Raw genomic sequence first — 27824 nt, 5'->3', positions numbered from 1 at the left:
GGAGGCCGAGGCAGGCAGATCTCTTGAGGTCATGAGTTTGAGACCAGACTGGCCAACATGGTGAAACCCCTTCTTTACTAAAAATACAAAATAGCTGGGCGTGGTGGCAGGCGCCTGTAATGCCAACTATTCGGGAGGCTGAGGCAGAGGAATCACTTGAATCCAGGAGGCGGAGGTTGTGGTGGTGAGCCGAGATCGCACGACTGCACTCCAGCCTGGGTGATAGAGCGAGACTCTGTCAAAAAAAAAAAAAAAAAAAAAAAAGTTACTCTGTGTAGAAGATGGATTAGAAAGGATGGATTAGAAGCCATCAGATGGGAGCAGGGGATCTCTAGAGATGCTATTGCAGAGTCCTGGCAATTGTGAATGGAGCATCAATTGAGGCCAAGGCACCAGCTTGAAGTTCCTCTGGTTCCAAAGACCACCTTTAACAGCCTGTGGGTGGAATAGACAGAAGAGGGTCAATCTTATCTTGGAGGTCTCTTGGAGCCCAGAGACCTGAGTGCAGTACCCTCCTTCCCCACTGGCCACCTTCATGGACTAAGTCAAACCCCTTCACCTCTCTGGGCCACAGTTTGCTCATCTGGAAAGTGAACATAATAATTCGTGCTCTGTCTGACTCATGCAATTTTTGTGAAATTCAAACAACATCATGGATGCAAAAAGTGGCCCATGACTATTATTGACAATGCAATGGAAGCTTGAAATGTCTGCACAATTAACTGATAGCCTAGAAGCCAAGAGTCTTCTGTTCTTGGGCTCAAGTGGTATCCTTTGCCTTGGCAATAAACTGACAGCTGGGGCGGGTCCCTCTTTCCCACCTCCACATGACCCACCCAAGTCCTTCCCTTTCTTCAAAGCACAGCCCAAATACCACCTCTTCTAGGAAGCCTTTCCAGAGTCATTCTTCGAGCCCCCGACTGGAAATGACCTGTCCTTCCCCTGAAGAATGCTGCTTTCTGCTCTGCTCTTTCTATGTTCCATCTAGCTGCAGTTGTTTCTGCATTCCCTTCCCATGAGCTGCCACAGCTGCTGCCTTTTTTTTTTTTTTTTTTTTTGAGACGGAGTTTCACTCTTGTCGCCCAGGCTGGAGTGCAATGGCTCGTTCTCAGCTCACTGCAACCTCCGCCTCCTGGGTTCAAGCAATTCTCCTACCTCTGTTTCCCGAAAAGCTGGGATTACAGGCACCCCCCACCACACCTGGCTGATTTTTTGTATTTTTAGTAGAGACAGGGTTTCACCATGTTGGCCAGGCTGGTCACGAACTCCTGGCCCCAGGAGATCCTCCCGCCTCGGCCAGCCAAAGTGCTGAAATTACAGTCATGAGCCACTGCACCTGGTCGGCCTACTAATAATTTTTTAACCCATCTTTCCTGGCCCTGTTTTTATGTATTTAAAAATATCTACTTGATCTCATCATGTGGATGAAGTTTTCTGTCTTGCCATTTTCACTTAATAACACAAGTATTTGTCATGTTCTAACAACTTTGAATACAGGTATTTTAATGGCTGCATAAGAGTCCTACCATATGTTATAATTTACTTAACTTTCCCCATTGTTAGATGTTTAGGTTGTTTTCGGTTTCGATTGTTATAAATAATACTATAACTTTTAAAAATAGAATGAATCAATAATTCAAAAACAAAAACCAATTTGGGTTGTTTTAGGATATGTCCTCCTGTCCCTCTGCTCAGGTGCCTGAGAGAAGATGGGACTCAAGACAGAAGAAGGTGTGAATGCACAGGAGAAAACCCACAGCCTGTGCCTGCGAGAGGAGGGGGAAGCCGATCCCGCCTGGCTGATCCCAGACTCCTCTGCTGGCCCTGCTGACATTTGATAAATGCTTCCTGTGAAGATGTTTACCCAGGAGGAAATTCATCATGCTTCCCCTTCCTACCACGAGGGTGGGGAGAGGGGCTGCACTGGCCCCATAAATTCCAGCCACCGTCTGAGCTCACCACCTCACCTCCCTGGGTGTCCCCGAAAAGGTGCAAGACAAAGGCGTCAGACACCAAAAAGCCTGTGCCCGGATGCAGAGAAGCAGCCAAGGGGGCATGTCTATAGATGTCCAAGTCTACTTGTCACTTTCATCCTCCTATTTTCTTTTTCCTCCATTTAAATTAAGTTGCTGATTGTCCTTGTTTTATCCAGGAAGTCCTAAAGGACCCACTGGGAGCTGGCCCCTTTTTGTTTTTTCCTCCCTTACTGGACAAGGAGACGGGGAGCCAATGTAGTGGCTGGATCTTCAATCATGGAAGCAGAGGTGTCTGTGGCCCTGGAAACACCATTTGTTTCTCAGCAATTGGACCTCTTGGTTCCACTTTCAGTTGAGCTGCTGTCTTATCTAGAGAGGCAGCTGGGGCCAAGCACAGTGGCTCACCTGTGTAATCCCAGCATTTTGGGAGAGCGAGGTGGGTGGATCACCTGAGGTCAGGAGCTCGAGACCAGCCTCACCAACATGGTGGAACCCCGTCTCTACTAAATACAAAAAATTAGCTGGGCATGGTGGTGCATGCCTGTAATCCCAGCTACTTGGGAGGCTGAGGCAGGAGAATCATTTGAACCCAGGAGGCTGAGGTTGCAGTGAGCCAAGATCGCGCCGTTGCACTAGCCTGGACAACAAGAGTGAAACTCTGCCTCAAAAAAAAAAAAAAAAAAAAAGAGAGAGAGAGAAAGGCAGTGGAAGTATTGAAAGCTGTGATATCAAGGGCCACCACAGCCAGTTCAGTGTCAGCTCTTGCTCAGTCTAACCTCCAGCAGGTGCCAGAATTACTCAGAGCCAAGGCTTCCTCGCCTGTGAAACAGGCAGCAGTACCAACTGCAGCAGTTTCCTGGGACGGCCACATAACAGAATGCATAGACAAATGCTTTGAAATAGCAAAATAATGTGCAGGTGTTGGTTTTATTTAAGCCAAGGAAGTTGGCCAAGTACCCCATCTATAAAATGAGTATATTATAAGAATCTCTGCCTCCCACTACTTGAATGTCAGAAAGACAGAAGACATAATATTTGCAAAAGTGTCCAAGATATTGAGTCGGTTTTCCATTTCACCAACATCCAAACAATCAGAAAATATAACACACCCTAGAACTTGTTTCAGTTCTAAACGATGACCACCTCAGCCACCAATAATACCCTGAAGCAAAGCACCGAAGACTAAATTACTTTTTTTTCTTTTTTTGAAACAGAGTTTCACCCTGTTGCCCAGGCTGGAGTGCAGTGGTGCCATCTCTGCTCACTGCAACCTCCGCCTCCTGGGGCCAGGTGATTCTCCTGCCTGAGCCTCCCAAGTAGCTGAGATTACAGGCATACGCCATGACGCCCAGCTGATTTTTGTATTTTTAGTAGAGACAGTGTTTTGCCACATTGGTTAGGCTGGTCTTGAACTCCTGACCTCAAGTAATCAGCCTGCCTCAGCCTTCCAAAGTGCTGGGATTACAGGCAGAAGCCACCACACCCAGCCACTGAATTCCTTTTTAAATATCACATTCTCATTCTCTAAAAGTTCCAGAAAATATGACTCTCAGAAATGTGTATCCGAAGCAACTCAGTGGTTTCTCTAAAAATCCAGATTCTTACACTGTACTGAATTGGAAACCCTGCGACATAGAACAAAGGACACTGCGTTTTAACAAGCTTTTTCAGGGACTGTTTTGCACACTAAAGTGAGAGTCACAAATTTAGAAGCCCCACATCATGCTGCAGAAGGCACAGTAACCATCTCTCTCTATGCCCTTTAGCAGCCAATCCCTGAACCCTCCAAAGAGAAGATTTGCATACAGAGTATCCACTGGAGCCCAAATCCTATATGATCCCAGTCTCCAAGGCCCCACAGTCCACAGCTCTGATTCTGGCAAAGGCAGATGGAAGAGGCTGGGTCCAGCCCCCTAGGCAGCCCGTGTCGATTTGAGTCCAGATCACAGCAGAAGTTAGCACAGGAAAACAGAGAACACAGAGCTGGTACATGATACTAAAGTAATACATAGGGAGACTGTGTTCCAAAGGAGGGCGGTGGACCTCAGGGGACATCAGAGTCCAGGTCACAGTAGCAACAATAAAGGGAGGCAGAGGGAGGGGACACACGAGCCATCACAGATTCCAGGAATATGAGTTCTCTAAATGACTCTGATAGCTCATTTTAATCAATATATAATTTCCCCTAAGTTTCTGGGGACAAATCTCCATCATGGAGCCCTCAGAAGCAGTGGACCATTGTCAGGGGCCAGCAGACCTGGGGTCAGTCTACCACGTGACAGCACTCTATACGTGACTGTCTCCACATGGCATGACAGCTGCGTGTGGAGATATCGAATTTCCCATGAGGGTGAGCTCCCACTTATTCTTCAGGATGAGCTGAGCTGTATCCCATGAGGATTGTTCGCTGTGGGTTCCAGTCATCCTGTAGGAACGTGGGAGCATCTGCAGATGAATGAACGTTTTAATTTCCTTATGTCTGGATGGCCACCAGAACGCTTGTGAGTGACACAAGTGGGCTCTCATCTCCATCTTTTAGGTGAACAAACTGAGGCTCAGGGAGGTTAGATTCATTTCCTAAGCCACACAGGTTTAACGTTCATAGACAGGACTGCAGTCTTCTGGTTCAAATTTCCTTCCTCCCCAACTTTCTTTTTACGTCTCAGAAACTCGGCTTTTGAGATATGTCTAGAAGCTGTTTTCTCAGCACCTTGAAAATCTATGGGAGATCTTCCTTCTTGTTTTCTAGTTAAAAACAACATTCTCATTTAATACTTTGGCATACGGTTAGGGTGACCGACCTCCTGATTTCCCCAAGATTGTCCTGATTTTAGCATGCAAGCCCTGCCTCCCAGGAAGCCCCTCCATCCCAGGCAACTAGACCGCTGGTCACCTTACTGTGTGTTCAGACTGTCTCATCCTCTCAGGGAGGCCCCAGCTGCAGGCCTCTGACTTCCCATCTGAGCTCTGACTCACTCACCTCCACTTCTGCCTCCCCGAGAGTTCAGACTCTTCAGAGCAAATACAACACTGAGAAATCATTCTCCGCTCAGCTAAGTACTTTCAGTGAGCTTCTGATCACAACGGACATCTTAGCGATGTAAGAGAATGTACACAGAAATATTAGATTTATTAGCACCGATGTCCAAATGGCTGTATATCAAAAATTTGCTTTATTGAACAGTGGTGCTGGAAATGAAAATATAATTTGGGACCCACGCACTATATTCTATAGTCAAACTAGAAAAAAAGTGAGTGTTATTTGTATTCATCATGTCCAATGCAGCAGACAATCTGGTTAAATTCTGGCTCTGCCGCTTAACAGCTGTGTGGCCTTAGGTGAGTTGCCTATGTCTCTCTGTACCTCAGTTTCCTCATATGTAAAATGGGAATGATGACAGAATCTACTTTATAGCGTTATGATGAGAATTAATACATATAAGTCACTAGAGAGTGCCTGCAGTCAATGATGTTAGCTATTGTTCATTGCCCCATAACCTACACACAGCAAGGCCAATGCCAGTATCTAAACATCATGTGCCACACAAACCAAGCAGAGGATGAGAGGGGATTCACTTGTTTCCCAATAACTGAGGAAAGGAAAAGGGAGACTGGAAAACTGTTTTAGACTGAATCTATTCTTCTTTCTTCTTCCCTTCGAGAGTCACTGTATCCTCAAGCACTGTTGCTGATTCTATCCTCACGATCTGGGATGCCCAAAACAAGCAAGGAACAGTCCATCAGTAATATCCCTCACATTAGTACAGCACTTTATATATAGCAACTCACTTGTGCGCATGTCACTCTGCCGCCACATCTGTACAAAACCACTTCCACTACAAACCAAGCTTCTCTGACCCATGTGGCCTGCCTAGCATTGACCACTGAGCTTCTATCTACCATGTGTCTCTTGCTGAGCTGGGTGCCGTGGGAGATGGAGGATGCAACAAAGTGTAAAAAGTGGGCGGAGCTGACCCTGGACCATTTACATTTATCTGGGGAAAGAGCTCTCCAGGTTTCCAGGTGTGTAAAACGGACACATCGGGTGTCAAATGACCTTGGGATTCAGAAAAGACAGGCCAAGGCACGGCGCTGTTGGCAGAAGGGGTCCACACAGGGAAGAGGAGAAGCCCCCTGTAGTCCAGCCTTTTACACCGACCTCACTCAATCTTCTAGAACAGAGGTGATGAGCGCTGCTGACCCTCCAGCCTTAGCCTCTCAGTGTGCTTCAGAGAACTTCCAACAGGAAGACTGGCTTCTCTGGGCCTGAGGGCTTTCTCCAGGGCTGGCCCTTTCCAGAGGAGCTACACAATGAACACTGGCTGGGAAACTCACATCCTCTGCAGAGCAGCCTTCAGGGACTGAGAGGAGTTGGAGTGTCCACACCCCAGCCCCGCCCCCGGGAGGATTGTTTTTGAGGTGCGCGTTTGACACTCTTCCAACAGCTTCCCCCTTGGGATGAAGCTGCAGCTGCCCATTGTGTTGACTGGCTGACCACAGCCCCTTTACCAGTTGCTTCCCCTCCCCTTATCACCACCCACCCCTCTCCCGGGTTCTCCCTGGTTTACCTCCTCCCCACTGCCCACCCCTCTCCAGGGTTCTCCCTGGTTTACCTCCTCCCCAGTAAACTTGCACTCACATCCTTGTCTCAGGGGCTGCTTCTGACAAAACTCAAACTAAGACATCCCCCTATTTCCTGTGACTGGATTAATATTGTACCCATTTGACTCATGAGAAAACTAAGACTCAGACTAATTATCTGGTCTGAGGTCACATAGCAAGCATGTGATTGTCCTCGGGCTTGACCTCACATCCCTCTGTACCACCGCACCTGTCCTTGTAGCATACTGAGAGAATTGCACACATAAGCATGTCACTGGATTCCAGGGACACTGCTCACCTTGACTCCCACCTCCGCCCCACTCAGGAAACCCGGATTTTCTCCTGTCTCAGCCTCCCGAGTAACTGGGATTACAGGCCTGCGCCTCCACGCCCGGCTAATTTTCTCTCTCTCTTTTTTTTTTTTTTTTTTGAGACGGAGTCTCGCTCTGTCACCCAGGCTGGAGTGCAGTGGCCGGATCTCAGCTCACTGCAAGCTCCGCCTCCCGGGTTTATGCCATTCTCTTGCCTCAGCCTCCCGAGTAGCTGGGACTACAGGCGCCACCTCGCCCGGCTACTTTTTTGTATTTTTTTTTAGTAGAGACGGGGTTTCACCGTGTTAGCCAGGATGGTCTCGATCTCCTGACCTCGTGATCCGCCCGTTTCGGCCTCCCAAAGTGCTGGGATTACAGGCTTGAGCCACCGCGCCCGGCCTAATTTTCTATTTTTAGTAGAGACGGGGTTTCTCCATGTTGGTCAGGCTGTACTCAAACTCCTGACCTCAGGTGATCGGCCCGCCTCGGCCTCCCAAAGTGTTGGGATTACAGACATGAGCCACAGCACCTGGCCCCAAGTAGAAATCTTATACTCCACGTGGGCCTGAAGTGCAAGCCAAGAAATAGGAAGCTACCCTTTCTGGTACGTGGAGTTGCTGAGAAAGTGTTAGCTGTACATTGTTTATCCAGATCCATAGAAAACAGCTTTTACAAGCACAGTCCCAACTTTTGGCAATTTTTGCAAATCATTTGGATTAAGGTAACATGCAGCTATTGTGTTGGGATAAGTGTGAGTGTGTGGCTGGATGTGAAATTTTACTGACAACCAAACCATAGCTGGGAAACCTGAAAGTGTTGTCAAGACTCAGAGAGCTGTCGGTAAACCCAGGTAAAGTTTCGGCTCAGTTAAGAGGTAACTCCATCCAAGTTTTGAACAAGATGGAATTATCACAAGCAGGGGCAGATGGATGGGGTAAATCACATGAAATCAGCCTAAACTTATTAAAAACTGACCGCAAAGCTTCTTCCATTTATGTCCAGTGTTCTAGTTATCTATTGCTGCATAATAAATCACCTGAACGTGTGAGTCAGGAATTCAGGCAGGGCTTGGCTGAGAGATTCTGTTCCACAAAGCATCAACCAAGGCTATTCACAAGTATTCAGCTGGCAGATGGGCTGGTCTGAGGGGTCTGTGATGGCTTCACTCACATGTCAGGCACATTGGTGGACATGGCTAGAAGGCTGGGCTTGATGGGGACTGTTGATCAGAGAACCTATCCATACATGGTCTCTCCAGCCTGGTGGCCTCAGGGCGGTTGGACCTCTTACACAGCAGCTCAGTGCTCCAAAAATAAGTGCACAGTGAACAACCTGGAAGCCACGTGGTTTTTTATGACCTGGCTTTGAGATCACACAGAGTCACTTCTGCTGTGCTGCTTGTGAAAGTGGTCACAAGCCCAACCAGACTCAAGGGGAAGGGACTTAGATCCAACCTCTCAGTGGTAGGAGTGTGTAAAAGTACAACATCCAGATTGGGTTAGAAGCAAAGAAGGGGCCAGGCATGGTGGCTCACACCTGTCATCACAGCACGTGGGAGGCTGAGGTAGCCGGGTCACCTGCGGTCAGGAGTTCAAGACCAGCCTGGCCAACGTGGCGAAACCCCGTCTCTACTAAAAATACAAAAAATTAGCCAGGCATAGTAGCAGACATCTATAATCCCAGCTACTCTGAGGCAGGAGAATCGCTTGAGTCCAGGAGGCAGAGGTTGAAGTGAGCTGAAACTGCACCACTGAACTCCAGCCTGGGCAGCAAGAGTGAAACTCCATCTCAAAAAAAAAAAAAAAAAAGGAAGCAAAGAAGGGAAGCCAGAGCTTGCAGGCTTCCTCTGAATCTGAAGTTATAGTTGCAGTTGCTTTGTCCAAGGGAAGGAATTCTAAAGGGAGGGATCTGGTTGGGCTAAAATTGTTGGAAAGCCAAACCAAGTCCACACTGGATTCGACAGAAGATCTCTTGTCCCACTGAGCTCACAGGGACACCCAGGCACCTGCTGCAGCGCCACCCTGCTCTCTGGCCTGTGCTGCCGGCTGCCCACACGGCCTGGCTTCCTGACAGCTCTGCACTCAGCACTGGCTATCATGATGAAAGCAGCTGAGCAGTGTTTCCCTTGCTCGGGGACGCTGGTCTCCTGGAACTAAGAAAGAGGGAGGAGGCCAGTGTGGGAGAGTTTGGTTGAGTGCCTGGTGTTGCTCATCCCATTGAAGGCCTGCAACTGAGGTCAGGCTCCATGGGGCCTTCTCACCGAAGCCTGCATCTCCCAAGGTGAGGCAACTCTGTGAGCCTCAATGCTGACGGTACTGTCCAATCATGGAGAAGAGGAGAATGCCACAGTCTCACACATATATGTACCATGGCCTGGCACAGGGTATGTCCTCAGAAGAGTCAACTGAATAAACTCATTGGTTCAATTGAATATGCTTTTCATGTAATGTTTGTGCACCTTTCTTTTTTTTTTTTTTTTACATTTAACACATAAGAGATCTAGAAAAGGATGATAGTGGGGCAGGGAGTTGGTAATGAAAGGAAGAGAAAGGGCCTAATGCTTGGGGAAACAAGCCTCTGGCCTTGAACTATGGCCCAATTTAGTGACTGGAAGTGATCTGACCCTACAGAGAGCCCCTTGGCTAATGAGCTCTTTACTCAGAATGAGTTTGAAATGTTTGATACGGTCCTAATCAAACTAATTATTTCCCTCCAAACTTGCAAACTTACATAAATAATAAATGGATGGATGGAATTAACACGTATTGGGAAGGTACTATGTAGCTGACATGTCCTACGTGCTTTCATATATGCTAATTCATCAGTCCTTACAAAACTCTAAGGAATAGACGCATTTATCCTTTTTTTTTTTTTTTTTTTTTTGTCAAACATGGAAAGAAACAGAATGAATCAAATAAAAGCCCGGATTTATCTCTCTCTCTCTCTCAAATCCTGTTTTGAATCGCTGCTCTGCCTCTAGCGGATTTATCTCTCTCTCTCTCTCTCTCTCTCTCTCTCTCATCCTGTTTTGAATCGCTGCTCTGCCTCTGGGGTGACTGTACAATCACCACTCACCCCATCACATGGCCTAGAAACCTAGTAAGGTGGGCTTCACCCTGACCTCCATATCGGTCAACAAACAGGTCTCATTCTTTTTTCATCCTCAGCCTTCCTCCATCACTTGCCCTGTGTCAGGGTCCTCAGACTTTCATCCTTCATCCCTTCATCCTGGGCTATTGAGCCAGCCTCCTGACAAGTCCTCTGTTCTACCCCTGTAGTCCATCCCTCACACTGTAACCAAAGAAAGCTGAAACACAGACCTCAGCATAACAAGCCTTTTGCTCATAAAGTATCACTCACTCCCTACAACCCTACAGCCTGCAGAATAAATGACTAACCCTTAAGCCTGGTGTTCAAGGCTTTCCGTGATCTCCTCCTGACTCCTCCTGATCAACATTTCTCATCTTATCTACCACTACTCCCTTTCACGACGTTTTTGTTTGTTTGTTTGTTGTTTTGTTTTGTTTTTTGCAAACCAGAGTCTACAAAGCTCTGAGCATTGTTCTGGAAGAGGAGAGGAGTTCTACGTAATGATGTTGAAATGTTATGTTTATGTTTCAGTGATAAAGGAAAAAATAGATAAATACGACACTCACTTTCTGATCCTGCCTCATTATTTTAATCTCTGTGTTATTTATACTTGCTTTCACAATCTTTGATGTTATTAACTATTCAGGTGACGGTTTTTAACTTTTAATGCAGAGTTTCTCAAACTGTGGTGGCAGAGCCTCCAAGAGTACAGGGATAGTTGCTCACGGGTTCTCAAGTTCTTCTCTCTATTCCAGCTGTAGTACACTGTACTTGTATGTGGATCAGATCACAAATTTCATTTTAGCCATATCCCTGCTTCATCGTCTTTACTTGTGTTCTTCCTTTGGTTTCGAATGCCTTTCCACATTCTACAGACTCAGCTCCTACCCAGCCCCATTTCCAAGCTTCTTCATGCATGTCACTAGGGATAGCCCTGCTGTAGATCTCCAGATGTAAAGATTCTCTGAGTTGGAATGGGCATTGTAGCTCATAGGCTATTGTCCTCATCTTACAGTTAGAAAAACCTAGGCACAGAAAATGGAAGTAACAAACCAAGTCTAGAATCCAGGCCTCCTGACATCTTATATGGTGTTCTGTTCACATCTTGCAACATGCTGCACACTCCTCTTAAAGTTTTATCATCCATTTTTGCATTGAGTGGCTGGAAGGGCTGCATGCAGAGTAAACCCTTAGCTTCCCTCTAACCATAACTGACAGGGCCATAAAACCACAGTAATTACCTGACATGTTCACGTGTCTGAAGCACTATAATAGAATATCCCAGGAGATCTGAATGCTGGAAGCACTTTGCATTTTTGCACTGGACAATGGAGGCTGCTCCAATTAATGTCAATCAGACTTACTCACTCCAGAGAAGTCCAAAATTATATGCTGATTTATTGAACTTACCATAATGTTCCAAAATTGATTTTTTAACATTTCTGCAAACTAAGATATTATAGAGAGGCAATATAGCAATTAGTTCAGTGTTCTGAACTTAATAGATACTCAATAAAGGTGAGCTGAATGAATGGATGCCCCATAGGCTGGAAGCCAAGACACCTGAGTTCCAGTCTCATTCTTCTACTAATAGGCCATGGGGGCTTGGGAAAATTACTTTCCCTCACTAAGCTTCAGTCTACTCATCTGTAAAATGAGGTATTTGGAGCAATCCAATTTTATCTTCCTGAGATAAGTCCCTTGCAGTCCTAAAATTCTACAATTTTGTGAAAACGATAAATCCGTTTATACTATTGGTGTCAAAGCAAAAGAAAAATAATACTATAATTTATTAACTATTCTAATTTTATGCTCCATTGCTTCTTTCATGCATGATTATAGGTGTTTTCAGAACTATTACATAGTTGAGTTATCATGACTAACTTTTGAGGAAAATACTATTATATTCTGCCTCTACATTTGGGAAAACAAGTTTTATTAACTTGAGAAGACTTCAACTTCCAGTCTTGACAGAATTACTACTGTTCTCAGACACTGGGAAATAGGTAGTGCAAAACTGTAATCTGTGAGAGAATGCACCAATGAGTTGAGACCTGAAATAACCCTAGCTTTATGCTTAGAGGCAATTTCCAGTCCACGAGCACAGTCCAGTAGCTTCACTAAGTTGAGGAGACAGAGATCAGTCTACAGACCTGAGGCAGCTAGGAGTTGAGGGTCACAATTTTTGAAAGGAGGGAGATACACAGAAAAATAACACCGTAAGTCTACTCTTTTCCTGAGTCTTTGCTGAGTATTCAACTATATGTGTCTAAAGTGAAACTCTACATGACCAGGGAAGATAAATGACAGAAGAGTTGTAAGCTGAACAATCCAGAGCTCTCAAAATGTAAGGTCATAACTGTGCATCAACCAGCCAAAGTGGAGAGTCCTTGGTGATCCCTTGGGACATTCAGTGAAGAGCCCAGATAAATCACACTTGAGTAAAAAGGCTGACTTATTCCTGGAGTGAAGGTTACTCTAGACTCTCCATAGCAAAATGTAAAGCCAGGATTCAAAGATGTCAAACTGATCCACGTGTAACTTAACTGTCTGCTGAAATAAAGCCCAAACAAAGCCAAAACCAAGATTTTTTCTTTTTTTAAAAAAAGAAGACAACAAAGTCCAAATACTTAATGATAGAATATTACAATGTCTACCATCTAACAAAAAATTACTAGACATATAAAGAAGCAGAAAAATGGTGACCCATAATCAAGAGAAAAATCAGTCAATAGAAACAGACCTATAAACGACAGAGATGATGTATGAGTATTTAAGCGACTTGACAAGACCATCAGTAGGGAGCGCAAATTCAAACCCAGGTCTCCTGGCACTTTCATTTAGTGCTCTTTTCATTGCCTGTGCTCACCAGTCTCTCTGCATGTGCAGACGTTTATAGGGTTTTACCATGACAATCCCAGTGCAATTTTCCTATGCTTCTGGTCTGCACTTTGGTTACAATGGCTGAGAAGCCTGCAGAGGTAGCCACAGATATGAAACTACAAAGGCCAGTCTCTGATCAGGAACAAGCACTGACCATCCTCATAGACAAAATTTTGACAATCCTGAAACAGAACTCAATTGTGTCTCTTCCCCTTCCCCCACTATAGAACTTGCATGGGAATTACCCATGGCCATTACCACATGGCCACTCCTGGTCACATCTCTGGCCAGAAGGTCTCTCCTCCCCAAGGGCTGCAGCTTAAGGGAACATGAAAATCAGTGTGTGAACAATGGGAGCATGCACCAGGAAACCAGCCCTCAGCTTCAGCCCTGACTGGCAAAAACTTAAGCAAGGGAAAACAGAAACAGAAAGCATCACAGGAGGCTGTCAGCCTGCAGAAAGGTGCAAGTCCCACTGCCATTGCTGGGAGTATATTCATGTGTGTGCTGCCTACAAGTGTTTGTGAGAGAATGGTGACACAGAGTCACCCCCCAGGCTGGGGGTACAGTTTTCCTCCCTGCAATTTACTACACAAGTTGTGACCAAAGCAAATATCAAAGCCCTGCAATTTGCTAATTATAGGCGGGATCCTGGGCTTGTGGGCCCAATTAACCACTTGTTCCTCATTTTCGGTGTGTGACCGGCGGACTGCACCCACAATTACCCACTTGTCTTTTTAACTGCCCTGTGAGCTGGCTGACTCACCTCCAATTCACTCCACTATCCACTCCAGATGGCCTTTGGTGTCTTTTGTTTCCAAGCTCCCCCTACTTGACTATTATCTCTCTCTGCATCACAGGCCACTGTCTGGTCACCCAGGCTAAGGTTCCTACAAGAAGTCCTGATCTTACTCCTTGCCTATGCTTGGAGCCTGTAAGGCAGGAAGCAGCTCCTGTTGGTCTGGGCATTTTGCCTAGCTCCCCAAGGAAGCTCAGGAGGCTGTGGCCACATTCAGCCTCTGCTCCCAGACAGACTCCACAAGAGGAGCAAGGAAAATTACAGCTTCTCTGGAGCTGGCCCACTGCCAGGGCTCCTGCCCACGGTCTCCATCAATGTCTCCCTGGTTCCCTACCTCAGTCCGGCCAGGGCTGGATACCAGGAAACTCATCACCAGTCCTGGAAGAGGACGTCCCAATAGCTGCCAGCATTAGCTCTCTGGAAAGACACAAATCAAAAAAGGAGAAAAATCCCTCAGGATCTCCTGCTTCATTAGGCAGACTTCCCAGCAAGCAAAGAATTTCCAGCAAACTTTTTGATGGGTTACTATGTCAATGGTTCCTACCCTTTTTTGTGTCACAGACACCTTGGAAAATCTAATGAAAGTTCTGGACCCTCTCCAGTGAGAAATGCTCATATCCATTCATCCATTTATTTATGTAATCATTCAGTAAATATTTACGGAGCACCTACGTGCCAGGCACTATTGCAGGGACTCAGAAACATCAGTGGACAGAGAGAATTTCCTGCTCTCGTGGAGCTTATATTGTAACAGAGAAAAACAGGCAATAAAAAATGAATGTAATAAATAAGTAAAATACATAATTTGCTAGAAAACAAGTGCTATGGGCCAGGCATGGTGGTGCACACCTGTAATCCTAGCACTTTGGGAGGCCAAGGCGGGCAGATCACTTGAACCCAGGAGTTCGAGACCAGCCTGGACAACATGGCAAAAACCCATCTCTACAAAGAAAAAAAATACAAAGAATTAGCCAGGCATGGTAGAATGTGCCTATAGTCCCAGCCACCCGGGAAGTTGAGGTAGGAGGATCACTTGAGCCCAGGAGGTTGAGGCCGCAGTAAGCCATGATCACTCCACTATACTCCAGCCTGGGCAACAGAGTGAGACCCTGTCTCGGTAAAGAGTGCTATGGAAAAGGAGAATTACAACAGGGTAAGAGAGAGACCGGTGGGAATGATGTCACATTTTTAAAAAGGATGTGTCAGGGAATCTTCACTGAGAAGTGAATGTGAGCAAAGAACCAAAGAACAGAAGAGGTTTCATCATGTGGTTAACTGGGGAAAGAGCGTAGCAACAAGAGCGTGAACAGCCTGAGGCCACGCCCAGTGTGAATGAAGACAAGCGAAGAGAGCAGAATGGCTGGACCTTGGGAAGTGGGAGGAAGTCTGCCTCAGTGAGAGAGATGAGGTCAGAGGGGCAGAGGTCGGGAGACACACACCACATAGGAATTTTACTGAGTTAAATCTAAAACCCTGAGTGGACTTTGAGCAAAGGGGAAATACGATCTAACACTTTAGAATGTCTGTCTGAGGCTGCTACGGGGAGCAAAAGATTTAAATGTCAGAAAATGGTAGCCTGGGTCAGGTGCAGTGGCTCACACCTGTAATCCCAGCACTTTGGGAGGCTGAAGCGGGTGGATCACCAGGTCAGGAGTTCAAGACCAGCATGGCTGACATGGTGAAACCCCATCTCTACTAAGAAATACAAAAATTAGCTGGGTGTGGTGGTGTGGGCCTATAATCTCAGCTACTCGGGAGGCTGAGGCAGGAGAATCGCTTGAACTCCGGAGACAGAGGTTGCAGTGAGCCTGGATCACATCACTGCACTCCAAACCTGGCGAGAGAGAAAAAAAAGAATAGAAAATGGTGGCCTGGGCCAGAGTGTTGCAGTGGAGACCGCTGGAAGGTTGAGTCAAGAGCAGCTCTGCAATGGACGTGGCATGTGTAAGAAAGATGCACACGTAGAATTTCACTCATAACTCAGCACTTTAGCAAATCCTTCTGTCCATCCATGGATGCAGGGTCCTTTATCAAATCACAAGGAAAGTGTGGACCCTAGAAGGGAGAGGGAAGGGACTTCAGTGAGTGGACACGGGGAACCCTAGCTGTATCTACAAGTTTCACTTCTTTTAAATACATAATAAAAATACATTTAAAATGAGTATGACAAAAGAGTAACAATTGGTAGTCTAAGTGGTGGATACATGATTGTTATACCGTTTCTGTGTATTTTAAGAGATTCATCATTGAAAATGGAACTGCCTATCTCAAGATTTTCCAGATTCCTCCCGTTTGCTTTTTCAATGTATTGAGGGAGAATCAATACAATTGTCTGGTCAGTCTGTCTGCAACATCAGGTCAGGTGCCTGAGGATGGGAACATTTCATTTCTCTGACTTACTTTCCTTCCCTTTCTTCCAGTGGCTCAGAGTCAAATGTGAGAGAAGACAGGACAAACACAAAAGCCACACTGTACCAAACACAGAGGCTAGAGGAGGAAGAGAGTGACGGTAACTGGGAAGACCTGGGAAGGTCTCCTGGCAGAGGCGGCCTTTAAGCAGAGTCCAGGAGAACGGGCAAACTGGGACACGCGGGGAGAGAGACAGTGGGTTCTGCTGGAGGCTACTGCTCTAACAAAGGCACAGTGGGGAGCAAGCTAGGGCCCCAGCACCTACTCCACAATGGCCCATTTTAAGGGGAATAGGCAGGGGATTTCTTTGTCTCTGCTACTGAATCAGAGACCAGACTAGATCTGAGTTGCTTTTCAGAAGCCTGAAGTCGTCCCAGTGGGTTCAATGTGGTAGAAGAGCTTGGTTCTGGGCCTGCAGCAAGCTGTAATCTGCAGATGAGAATGACTGTGAGGCCCCCAGAGATTAGGGCTACTGAGGCAGGGCAGAGTCCCTTTGCAGACCTGAGTGAAGATCTTCTTAGGAGGCTCCCCAGCCAGCTGAGCCACCTCAGGATCTGGCCCCTAGACAGCAAATTTCTCACAATCTGAGCCTGGGGGAAGGTCCCCTGCTGCCCACATTTTGCAAAACCTTGCGCCATGTCACAGTTCTGATTAAGTGCCAAGAGAACTATTTCCCAGGCCACAGCTTTAACAAGGCCATGCTTCCTAATTACTAGTTTTCTCCTAATTAAATAAAAAAGGGGGAGAGGTAACCAGTGATTACCCCACCTTCTAATACCACCTTCCATTTATATGCGTCTCTCTTCAGAGAAGCTCAAAGTGCTTTGTATATTATTGTATATTTTCCCCTCATAACATCCTTGAGATTCCTAGGGGTGCTTATTATCATACCATTTTACAGCTGGGAAAAGAGGTGCTGGCTGAGGTTAAGCAAAGTGTCCAAGTGCCCTCACTAGCAATGATTAGTATTCTGAAGCTCTTCTAAGAAACCCCTGTATATTTAGAAATAAAGTCATCTCCCGGGAGATAAACCAGGCTAAAGCAACACATAAATAATAATTATTTATTGCAAACTTTACAATAGTAATTAACACTGTTGAATTCTCACAACAATCCTGTAAAACAGATACTATTACACTCATCGTGAAGACAATGAGATTCAGAGAGGTAAAGTTAGTTGCCTAGAGTTGCATAATAATATTAGGTTAGTGCAAAAGTCATCGCGTTTTGGCATTACTTTCAATGGCAAAAACCATGATTACTTTTGCACCAACCTAATAATAGTTGTGACAATAGTAAAAGCAGAAACTAGTATTTATTGAGCACTTGCCATGGGCCAGGCATTTTAGACTTTTTTGCTAACTCATTTAAGTTCTTACAACACCTTTGGAAGTAGGTATTAGTATTATCACCATTTTGCTGATGACAAGACTGAAGCATAGAAAAGTTAAGTAACTTGCCCAAGGTCACACAGCAAGTAAGTGGCAGAGCCATACAGGAACCCACAAAGGGTCTCACCATACCAGTTTATCTGCCTGAAGAAATATTGTACTCTGAAACTTGGCCTGGGGACACTCAGACAGTTAGGGTGATGCAGGGGTACCTCCAGGACACCCTGTGGGTGTACTTCCTTTTTTTTTTTTTTTTTTTTTTTTTTTTGTGAGACAGAGTCTCGCTCTGTTGCCAGGCTGGAGTGCAGCGGCACAATCTCAGTTCACTGCAACCTCTGCCTTTCGGGTTCAAGCGATTCTCCTGCCTCAGCCTCCCAAGTAGCTGGGACTACAGGCGTGTGCCACCAGGCCCAGCTAACTTTTGTATTTTCAGTGGAGACAGGGTTTCACCATGTTGGCCAGGATGGTCTCGATCTCTTGACCTTGTGATCCGCCCACCTCGGCTTCTCGAAAGTGCTGGGATTACAGGCGTGAGCCACAGCGCCCGGCCTGGGTGCATTTTCAGTACTCCTGCTGTGTGCTGTGTGGGTGGGTACTGAGTGGGCAGCGGGAGGGGCAAAAAGCCTTTCCTGCCTGACTCAGGCAACTGTGCTGGGTACTTTTTGCTGATATAAAATTGCACTGTAGGAGCTGTTAGCTCAAAGGTAATGGAATCCAAGAGTAAGAATTAGCCAAGGGAGACATTCAGACCAGCGGGAAGCAAACCTGGTGTGGCGCGTGTTTCGGGGAGGGCACACATCTTGCTCTTCCGTATGCCAGAGAAGGGAGCTCTCAAACCATCCTAGAACTTTGGTCTTCACTGCTCTCTCCCCAGAAGCATCCTCTAAGGACTCATTCTGTGCTCTTACCTCCATACGGGAGAACAAACTGGAAAGGGACAAATTCTGACTCCTTGACAGTCCAGCCAAACTTGTTCATCAACAAATTGGCCTGCTGGATGCAGACGTCACCATTTCAGGACAGGAGTTCCCCCAAGTGCCTGGCATACTTCCTGGGGCATCGAAGGCAAGACCTCGCCCCTGCCTCGGCCTCGGCCCTCATGCCGTGGGTCCCTCTCTTTCTCACACTTCTCTCCTCGCTCTTCAGACCGACCCTGGGAGCCAACTGCCTGCCGTCGGCATCTCCTGTCCCTGCCTGCCCTGTCCCTTTCCAACAGGCAATAGATCAGATTGCCAGGGAGCCCCTCTTGAGAATGGTGGCATGAGAATTAACAAGCTGCCAGCACGTGTCCAAAACGGGCAGCAGCTACTTAATTCCTAGTGAGTGCTGGGTGTGCTGCCTCGGGGTCCCAGCACTTTCTGACCAAAACAGAGCATTTAAGAAGGTCCTGGCTGGGCGCGATGGCTCATGCCTGTATCCCAGCACTTTGGGAGGCCGAGGCAGGCAGATCACCTAAGGTTGGGAGTTTGAGAACAGCCTGACCAACATGAAGAAACCCTGTCTCTACTAAAAATACAAAAAAAATTAGCCGAGCGTGGTGGTGCATGTCTGTAATCCCAGCTGCTGGGGAGGCTGAGGCAGGAGAATCACTTGAACCGGGGAGGCAGAGGTTGTGGTGAGCCAAGATCGCGCCACTGCACTCCAGCCTGGGCAACAAGAGCAAAACTCCATCTCAAAAAAAAAAAAAAAAAAAAAAAAAGAGAGAGAGAGAAAGAAAAAAGAAAGTCCTCACCTGCCATGTCTGACTTCCAAATTTCCCCAGCGTTTCCTTCTCCACTTTGTTGAGATTTGTTGCTTGCAATGGTTAGGAGCACTGACTCTGGAGCAAGACCGCCTAAATGTAAACCCAGCCCAACCATTTGCAAGCTGTGTGATTCTGAAGAAGTTGTTAAACCTCTCCTGGCCTTCTCTGGGGCCTGTAAAGCAGAAATAATAATTCCTATGTCATACAATTGTGATGATTAAATGAGTTATTACATTTAAGTGATTAGAACCGTGCTTAGCACAGAGGAAGCACTCAAAAGTTAGCTACTATTAGTGATGGCTAAACTTTTTTCCCCAGGGAAGGATCAATTCACTTGCCGGAGTCAAGTTCAACTTTGCACTCCAGTCCTTCAGGCAGGGAGAGGCAACTGAACCACGTGAAAACTGTTACCGCTTTGGAGGAGGGACGAACATCAGGAAGGAGATTTAGCCCTTAGAGATGTAAGGGCTTAAAGAGTCTCAGTCCCTGTTGACCACATAACATCTGCAAAAAGGAAAAAAGAAGGAAAGAGCGCTGAAGGACCCATCCCGGGAGGAGGATGAGCCACGCTCCCTCTAGCCTCCCCAGAGGTGCATTCGTTAGATTCCCGCCCCGGCCCCAGCCCCAGCATCAGCTCGGGTTCCTCTGCAGACGCTCAGCCCCTTCGGAAATGTAAAACCCGGGAAGCGAAAGCCGCGGCGACCTCCCAGAGCTTCTCAGGCACGCGGCATCTCTCCCCACCGGCAGCGCCTGGAAATACCACAGGCCTAGCCAAAGATGGAACTGTTTTGTTGGGAGCTCGGGTTTCCCCCGCCGCGAGGCTGAGCCGGTGGCGCAGCTGCTCAAAGGTCACGCCCGAGACACGTCCGCACAAGCCCCCGGGGCGGGGCGGGGCGGGCAGCGGGGAGAGAAGGTGGGTAGTGGGGACGGGGGGTGGGGGGCAGGGGGAGGGGCGCCACCTTCTCCAGGGCCCTGCGGAGCCGGCTCCCATCTTCATCTCGCAAGCATCCAACGCGGGGAGGTGGCTTTCCTCTCCCTCCTAGGATTTTATTTTTGCAAAACAAAAGGGATGCCAAAAAAGAAAAAGCTCCTAAATGAAAAGAAAATGCTTCTTTAAAAATGCTAATTGTGAGCTTTTTATTATTGTTTTGGAATTTCAACTGATGGCTGAAAGAGAAAATCTAAATTTGGCCACTGGAAACCTGCAGCCAGTTAACCTTGAGAAGTTCGTCTTCATTTTCTATTAAGTAAAATATTTGGGTTTGAATACTTAGAGCCCTCTGCTTATAAAAATAGAGGCACTGAACAGTTTAACCACCTGTGTTTTCCTTGGATCGCATATTTTCCACAGTAAACAAGAAAACACAGATTGGAAATCCATTCATTCCTTCATAAGATGAGCTTCAGTTGGGGTTTATTTGTGTTTTCAATCAATGGAAACCAAAAACAGCCTTTGCAGGGTTATGGTATTTCGTGCAAAGAAGCTCCAAGAAGCTCTTTTTATCCCCTCTGCAGCTATTTCTACATAAATCCCAAGATTTTTTATAACGCAGTTAATAATTATAATTCCGTTTAGTTTTCCAAGCACATACTACATGCTTTACCTGCTGTCATCTCATTTGTGATAACACTTGGGGAGTAGTTATTCTTAATTCTTATTTGCCAGATAAGAAGACAGGCTTAGAAAAAATAAGCAGTAGCTAATAAGAGACACAGCCTTTACATCTGAGAGCTACAAAGCTGTGCTGATAACACCACCATAAACCATTTTCACTGTTTAAATATTACTAAATAAATAGATGGTTAGATACATAGACAGGAGTTTGTTCTTTCAATTCTCAAGGTTGCTCTTTAGGGGAGAGGCACACAGTGAAAGGCACTTTCTGGCCAGAATAATACTATATAGCATTACTAAGCCTCTGAGCCTCAGTTTTCCCTCCTCCAAAATGAGACATATATTTAAGGCATATATCCAGCTCTGACATCCAGAGACTTACTCTAAATGAAAAGCTTAGGCTCAGGCCGGGCGTGGTGGCTCATGCCTGTAATCCCAGCACTCTGGAAGGCCAAGGCAGGTGGATCACCTGAGGTCAGGAATTGGAGACCAGCCTGGCCAACATGGTGAAACCCCGTTTCTACTAAAAATACAAAAATTAGCTGGGCATGGTGGCGGGCGCCTATAATCCCAGCTACTCAGGAGGCTGAGGTGGGAGAATCACTTGAACCTGGGAGGCAGAGGTTGCGGTGAGGCGAGATCGCACCATTGCACTCCAGCCTAGGTGACGAGAGCAAAAGTCCATCTAACAAAAAAAAAAAATGCTTAGCCTCTTTGGTCCGTCACTGGCATGGCATAGTATTAATCACCCCTTTCCTGACTCCCTGGTTCCATTCATCTAACTCTGTGGTTCTCAACATTAAAATCTCCTGGAGGAGCTTTTAAAAATACAGACGCCCAGGCCTCACAGCCAGAGCCTGTGCTTTAATTGGCTTGAAGGATGGCCCAGGCCTCAGTATTTTTCAAAAGCTCCCCAGGTGAATGTGTAGCCAGAGTTGAATATTGATCTAACCTAGTGAACGACTCCAATTTCATCCACCCCAGTTGTGCTTTTATAAATGTAGTTACCATAACTGGAATTCCTTTTAATAAAATCCAGTAAGACTAGTGCTACCAGAGTCAATCTCAAAACAGATGTGAGCTTTCACTTATTTAATTGTATATTTTGTTTAAATAAGTTAAGGTGTCTCACCAAAGCTTCGAAATGCTGTAAGAAAGAGCGTGGTGTGTGTGTGTGTGTGTGTGTGTGTGTGTGTGTGTGTGTGTGTGTGTGTTGTTGCTGATCCTTTCCTAAGGAACAGAGACAGAATAGTACTATAATAACCAGAAGGTTCTAGGTCAATCTGATCCAATAATTGATTGGCCAAGTGAAAGAAATCACATGACATATTTATTTAACCCAGGGGTAATACCCGTTCTTTGGAACTGGCTTGTGTTAGACCTAGCCTAAGAGACTGGTCTGAGCTGGAGGTGGTAGAAGTATGAAAGTCAGGGTAAGAGGTCAGGCCGGAGCCATTTGAATCCCCAATGGCTCTAGGCTATTTTGTGTACGACTAGTCTCTCATGTTGGCATCTATGAGAGATGTCAGACTTTCCAAGGCACTCCATCTAAATGTGATTCAGTGACATCAGTACTCAGGGAAAGCCCACTCTTATCAATCAAAAGATTTAGTTTTCCTTTATAGAAAGATCTACTGATTTCTTGATATACAGAAGAAATCTACAATTTGTTTTGTAAGTAAATGCCTATAATATTTTAAATATTCATTAAACTTAAGCTTCTGCTTTGCTAGTTTGCATGAACCTACGAGACCCATCTCCCCACTACCACATCATGCACACACACGCCCCACATACACACTGCACTGAAGTCTTGGATTTTACATATGCATGTACATGTACTCATACACACACACCCACACACACAGTGTCATGTGGTGCATAACACCATTTCAGTCAACGATGAACTTCATATATGATGACAGCCCCATAAGATTGTAACACCATATTTTTAGTGTACCTTTTCTATGTTTACATATGTTAAGATACACAAATACTTACCATTGAGTTATAAGTGTCTGTAGCATTCAGTAGATGACATGCTGTACAAGTTTGTGGCCTGGGAGCAATAGGCTATACCATATAGCCTAGCTGTGTAGTAGGCCATACCATCTAGGTAGGTGTACGTGCCCTCTACGGTGTGTTCACACAACGATGAAATCACCTAGCAACGCATTTCCCCAGGATGTATCCCCATCCTTAAGTGGTGAATGACCATGTATATAAATGGAAGCGAGTATGTAGTTTCACTCAACCTCTGGTGACATGTTTAAGGTGGATGAAACACCACCTTTGGTGTTAGTTGACACTGGTCAGAACAGTGATTTCTCCAAACATCCTTGGTATGGACTGATATTCAAACAGGTCAAGCAATGCTGGGGACCTTTGGCCTTTACCTGTTACTCATAAATAATTTCAACCATACAAAACAGACAAAAGATTCTGCTTAACGACTTAATGTAAAAATGCATGAAATTGCTTGCATGTTAAACTGCTGCATTTCCCCTTGGCCATAGAAAGATTAACATTTCTGTTTGGGGAATGGTTTTGATCTTGCCTTCCAGCCACAGTGTTTACATTCCAGTAAAGTTCATCTGGATTAGTTAATATTCACATGAATGAATATGCAGCCCCAGATCATGTTCTTAAATAAAATTAACATCCAAAGAAGGCAGGGGGACTTATTCTAATAAACTAAAGATGAAAATCACAGAAAGATGCAGAAATACTCTCTAATGTAAATGTCCATGATAAACTCTGGGCCAAAAAAAAATCATCTGAGGACTAAACCAAGACAGGAACATACTGATGAAAGTGTTCCTAAAGGAAGAAACAGGGAAACCATCTTGTCAACCCAAATACATTGCCCTGCATAGATCAAAGATGGGTCTGTGCTTTAAAAAATTAAATTAAAAAAAAAATCAGCCTAGATAAGAGAAAGGACTCTGAAGTATCAGGGAAGTTGTCATTTCTTGTGTGAAATACAGGTATCAGATCACAAATGCCGGCTTGAAAAAAGGAGCTAATGGTATCGTTTCCAGAGCAGGAAGTGTTTTCTGTCCCCACCCCCTCGCCTTTCTCTTTTCTATAATGATATGTAGTCTGAGTTTGAGGGGAAAAGTAACCTAATGAAAATGTTTTTTCTAATTTCTAAGGCATTAGAAAATTTCTGTCTAAGCCAATAAACATGTACTGAGCGCTTTCTACGTACCAGGCAGTCACTGGACTAAGCATAAAGGTTCCAAGATGGGTGAGACCCAGTCACCTTCCTCAAGAAGCCCCAGCGGGGATATAGCTTATATTGAAGATTCATCTGAGGTATTAGCGCAACCAGTTTCACAGCTGATAAATTCAGTTGCTCACAACTTGAGGCTGGGGGGTGGGAGGGAATGAGCAAGAGGTTTGGCAGTACCTTGAACATGCCACCAGCTTTGAACTCTAGCCAATTTTTATGGCTAATGTCAGAAATTAACCCGATATGATCATCATTTCAAATCCAACAAAAGGTTCCTCAGAGCCAGCCCTGGGCAAGGATTCATAGGAGGTGCTACGGAGGGTGGAGAGATGAATAAATGAAGGTCCCCCGCTACTCCAGAGTTTCCAACCAAGTTTCCAGATAAGAAGGAAACCCAATAAGTAATGTCAAGGACATCCCATTGCATATGGTAGGGAAAGATGTAATTGGTTCTCTCCAAGAGAAACTACAGTGTGGAAGAATAATAGTTTTGAAACGGTGTGGAAGAATAGTGCCTTAAAAGCACAGTAGGTCAAAATGCCAGAATGACAAATTAGCTTTGCTAACCACTTGGTAAATGGCTTTTTCAGCACCTTGGGCTGATTAAGAAGTAGGTATTAACTGATGAGTTTCTCTTTTCCAACACAGACATTTAACCCTCTGCAGAGAGGTTTTAGAAGCTATCAATTTGTAACGTAGGCTTTTCAGGGAAAGGGAAATACTGATACGTTTGAATTCCAAAGAGAGATGCTGGTAAAATCCCCAACCATCACCTCAAGGCAAGAATTGGAGCAAAAAGCATCATTTGAAGGAAATATTACTTAATTCCTTGCTGTTTATTATTCTGACTGTCCATGTCCACTCCTTCAGCTATTTCCTCAAGCCTTCCCCAAACACCCAGGCCTGGATGGCTGTTTCTGCACCTACATTCTTCCAGGTCCCTAAGCTGTATGCCTGGCTCTCACATCCCAGTCAATACTGTTTCAGGCTCTTCTTTGATTGGGTCACGGTTGTAAGTGTGGGCTTCCCAAATAATCTGGGAAACCCTGACACAAAAGGTCACATCTGTCCCTCTGACCCCCACAACTGCTCCTTGTATGTCGTGGTTTGTATGATAGGGGCTGAGCATGGTCTGACAGTGGAAGCCTTGGACTTGGACCAGAAGACCTGGAGACCATGCCCCGTGTGGCCCCCGACTGACTAGTGACTGACCTTGGAAAATTAGCTTTTTTCTGTCTGAGTTTTTGTGTCCCTATCCATAGAAGGAATGAAGAGGACAGATTCTTTAAGGCCCGTCCCTAATATTCTATGATTGCACGATTCCTAACAAATGCCAAATTGTACCTCCCTTTCTCTCTCTCTCTCTCTACACACACACACACACATTGAAACATGCACACGTACCCACCTTGCACCTCACTTCTCCTTTCTTCTCCCTATGTTTGTGAAGTAGCAGGCAACTGTACCATTTCAAATGAAGCAAACACACAACCTCACATTATTGCTGTTAGGCCTCTCCTGATAAATGCTCCTAAGACTGGTAGTTATTCTAACAATATCAACATAACAGCGACACCAACTCCCACTGAATACAAAACTGAGCACCACATGTGTCCAATTCTTTACCGTTTATAGGACAGTTTTACATCCTATCCTCTCCAATTCTACAGTAACCTGTTATCGGTGGACCCATTTTACAGAAGCGGGTTCAGCGCAGTCACATAGCTCTTCAGGAAGTTGTCTCCACTGTACAGAAAGCAGCCACCCCCTCCTTGAGGTGCCTCGGACCAGCTGCAGCTCCTTCTGCTCTAAGCCAGAGTCCGGAGGGAGTAGTTAGAGTTCACAATGAGAAAAGAACAAGGAGAAGAGATGGGGAAAGAGGAAGGGAGAGGAGAAGTGGGTAGCTACGGGCCTGATACTGACGAAAAGTCCCCAGCCTTAACCTGACCTCAGCTCACAATGCCCTATACCTCCTGCGATTTAGAACCCGTGAGTTATTCTTCTGACCCTCTGCCGCTTCCTTGCCCTCTCCTGCCCTCTCCCCTGCTACGACTTCCCTAAAAAGAATGTCTCTTGCAATTTCTCTCCAGCTGTTTGATCTTTGTAAATGTCCCTCACTTGTCTGTGGCATGTGCTTAAACCAAAAAATAGACCTTGGGCATTCAAGATGGGAAAGAGTATTAAATGGCAAAAGCTTGCCTCGTGCCAGGGGTGTAGGCAGCCCCTAGATATCTATGATGACCAGATGTCCTGGATTTGCTGGGACGGGCCTAATTTAAAACCTTCTAGTCTCTTGCCCCATAAGTACCTTCACACTTGTCAGACCATGTGTCCCTATTTGGGGCTTGGAAAATATAGCTACCACATGGATACCCGATATCCAAGTGTCACACAGACCCAGTGTCAGCGTCAGGGGTGGGAAGAGTACAGACATTGAAGCCCGATGGAGCTGCAGTCAACCAGCTCTGCCACTTACCGTCTGTGTGGCTTCAGGCAGTTTTTAATTCTTTCCAAGCCTCAGTTTCTTCATCTAGACAATGGCTAGTTAACCAACAAGTCAACTCCATAGAGCTTGTCTTATCAGCAAAACCAGTGCTCCTAGACACTTAATATCTTCCAGCCATTCTGTCTGTGCTGTCATGTTGTTTGTAGTACTTCAGATTTTGGTCAAATTTGATGCATTACTATTTAAAACATTAACTTAAATGTATGGTTCAGGGAGCATCTTAAACAGCCATGATAATGGTAACCAAAATACCCGAACAGATATAAAATATTCTTATTTCTTCCTGCCCATGTATTCTAATGCCTCAGGACTCCATTCATATCCACTACTCACTGTCCCCTAACAGTTTCCTGTGGACTGATCCTGTCCCAGTGGGGTCAGGGTTCTCATCTGGATGTTGCTGTAGGCTCCAGGTGGCTTTTGCTTCTGCTCTCATGCCCTGTAGTCCACTGGCCACAGCTCCAACAAGTGAACCTTCCTTGAGCTCCTTTCCCCACCTAGTACTCAAAGGCCAAGGTGGGCAATGGAAGGTGGGGTTGGGGGGGTCCACTGTGAAGACAGAAAGTGCTCTATCTGATCCTGGTCCCCATTAACCTGCTGTGTGACTTTGGGCTGGTCACTTGATTTTCCCAACCTCAGTACCCTCATCTGAAAACTAGAGTTGAATTTCCTATATCTTGCACCCATGAGAAGCATTTTCAAAGCCTTACTATTGCCATGTCATTGTAAAGGATTTACTTATAACTGTTATCTCAGAAATTGAAAGGATCATTAGTGGCTACTATGAGCAACTGTATGCCAATAAATTGGAAAATCTAGAAGAAATGGATAAATTCCTAGACACATACAACCCACCAAGACTGAACCATGAAGAAATCCAAAACCTGAACAGACCAACCACAAACAATGAGATCGAAGCTGTATAAAAGGTCTCCCAGCAAAGAAAAGCCCAGGATCTGATGGATTCACAGCTGAATTCTACCAAACATTTAAAGAAGAACTAATACCATTCCTACTCAAACTATTCCAAAAAATAGGGGAGGGGGGAATACTTCCAAACTCATTCTGTGAGGCCAGTATAACCCTGATACCAAAAGCCAGACAAAAACACATTGAAAAAAGAAAACAGAAGACCAATATTTCTGATGAATATTGGTGTAAAAATCCTTAACAAAATACTAGAAAAGCAAATTCAACAACAAATTAAAAATATCATTCATGATGACCAAGTGGGATTTATCCCTGGGATGCAAGGATGGTTCA

At 45.6% G+C, this 27824-nt stretch overlaps 1 long non-coding RNA gene across 1 annotated transcript in view; it reads right to left on the bottom strand.

Annotated features, from left to right (window-relative positions):
- Positions 1-280: 280 nt before the first annotated feature.
- Positions 281-27824, bottom strand: part of LOC115899281 — a 96614-nt gene continuing 69070 nt past the window's right edge. Inside the window, exons 3-5 of the long non-coding RNA XR_004059026.1 lie at positions 19194-19377; positions 13996-14078; positions 281-435 (exon numbers count right to left, since the gene is read on the bottom strand). This is a non-coding gene — a long non-coding RNA (uncharacterized LOC115899281). The remainder of the gene's footprint in view (positions 436-13995; positions 14079-19193; positions 19378-27824) is intronic.

This window comes from Rhinopithecus roxellana, chromosome 1 (genome assembly GCF_007565055.1).
Source record: "Rhinopithecus roxellana isolate Shanxi Qingling chromosome 1, ASM756505v1, whole genome shotgun sequence".
NCBI lineage: Eukaryota > Metazoa > Chordata > Mammalia > Primates > Cercopithecidae > Rhinopithecus > Rhinopithecus roxellana.
Note: the sequence above shows the minus strand (reverse complement) of the source record. Positions and strands in the feature narration are given on the sequence as shown.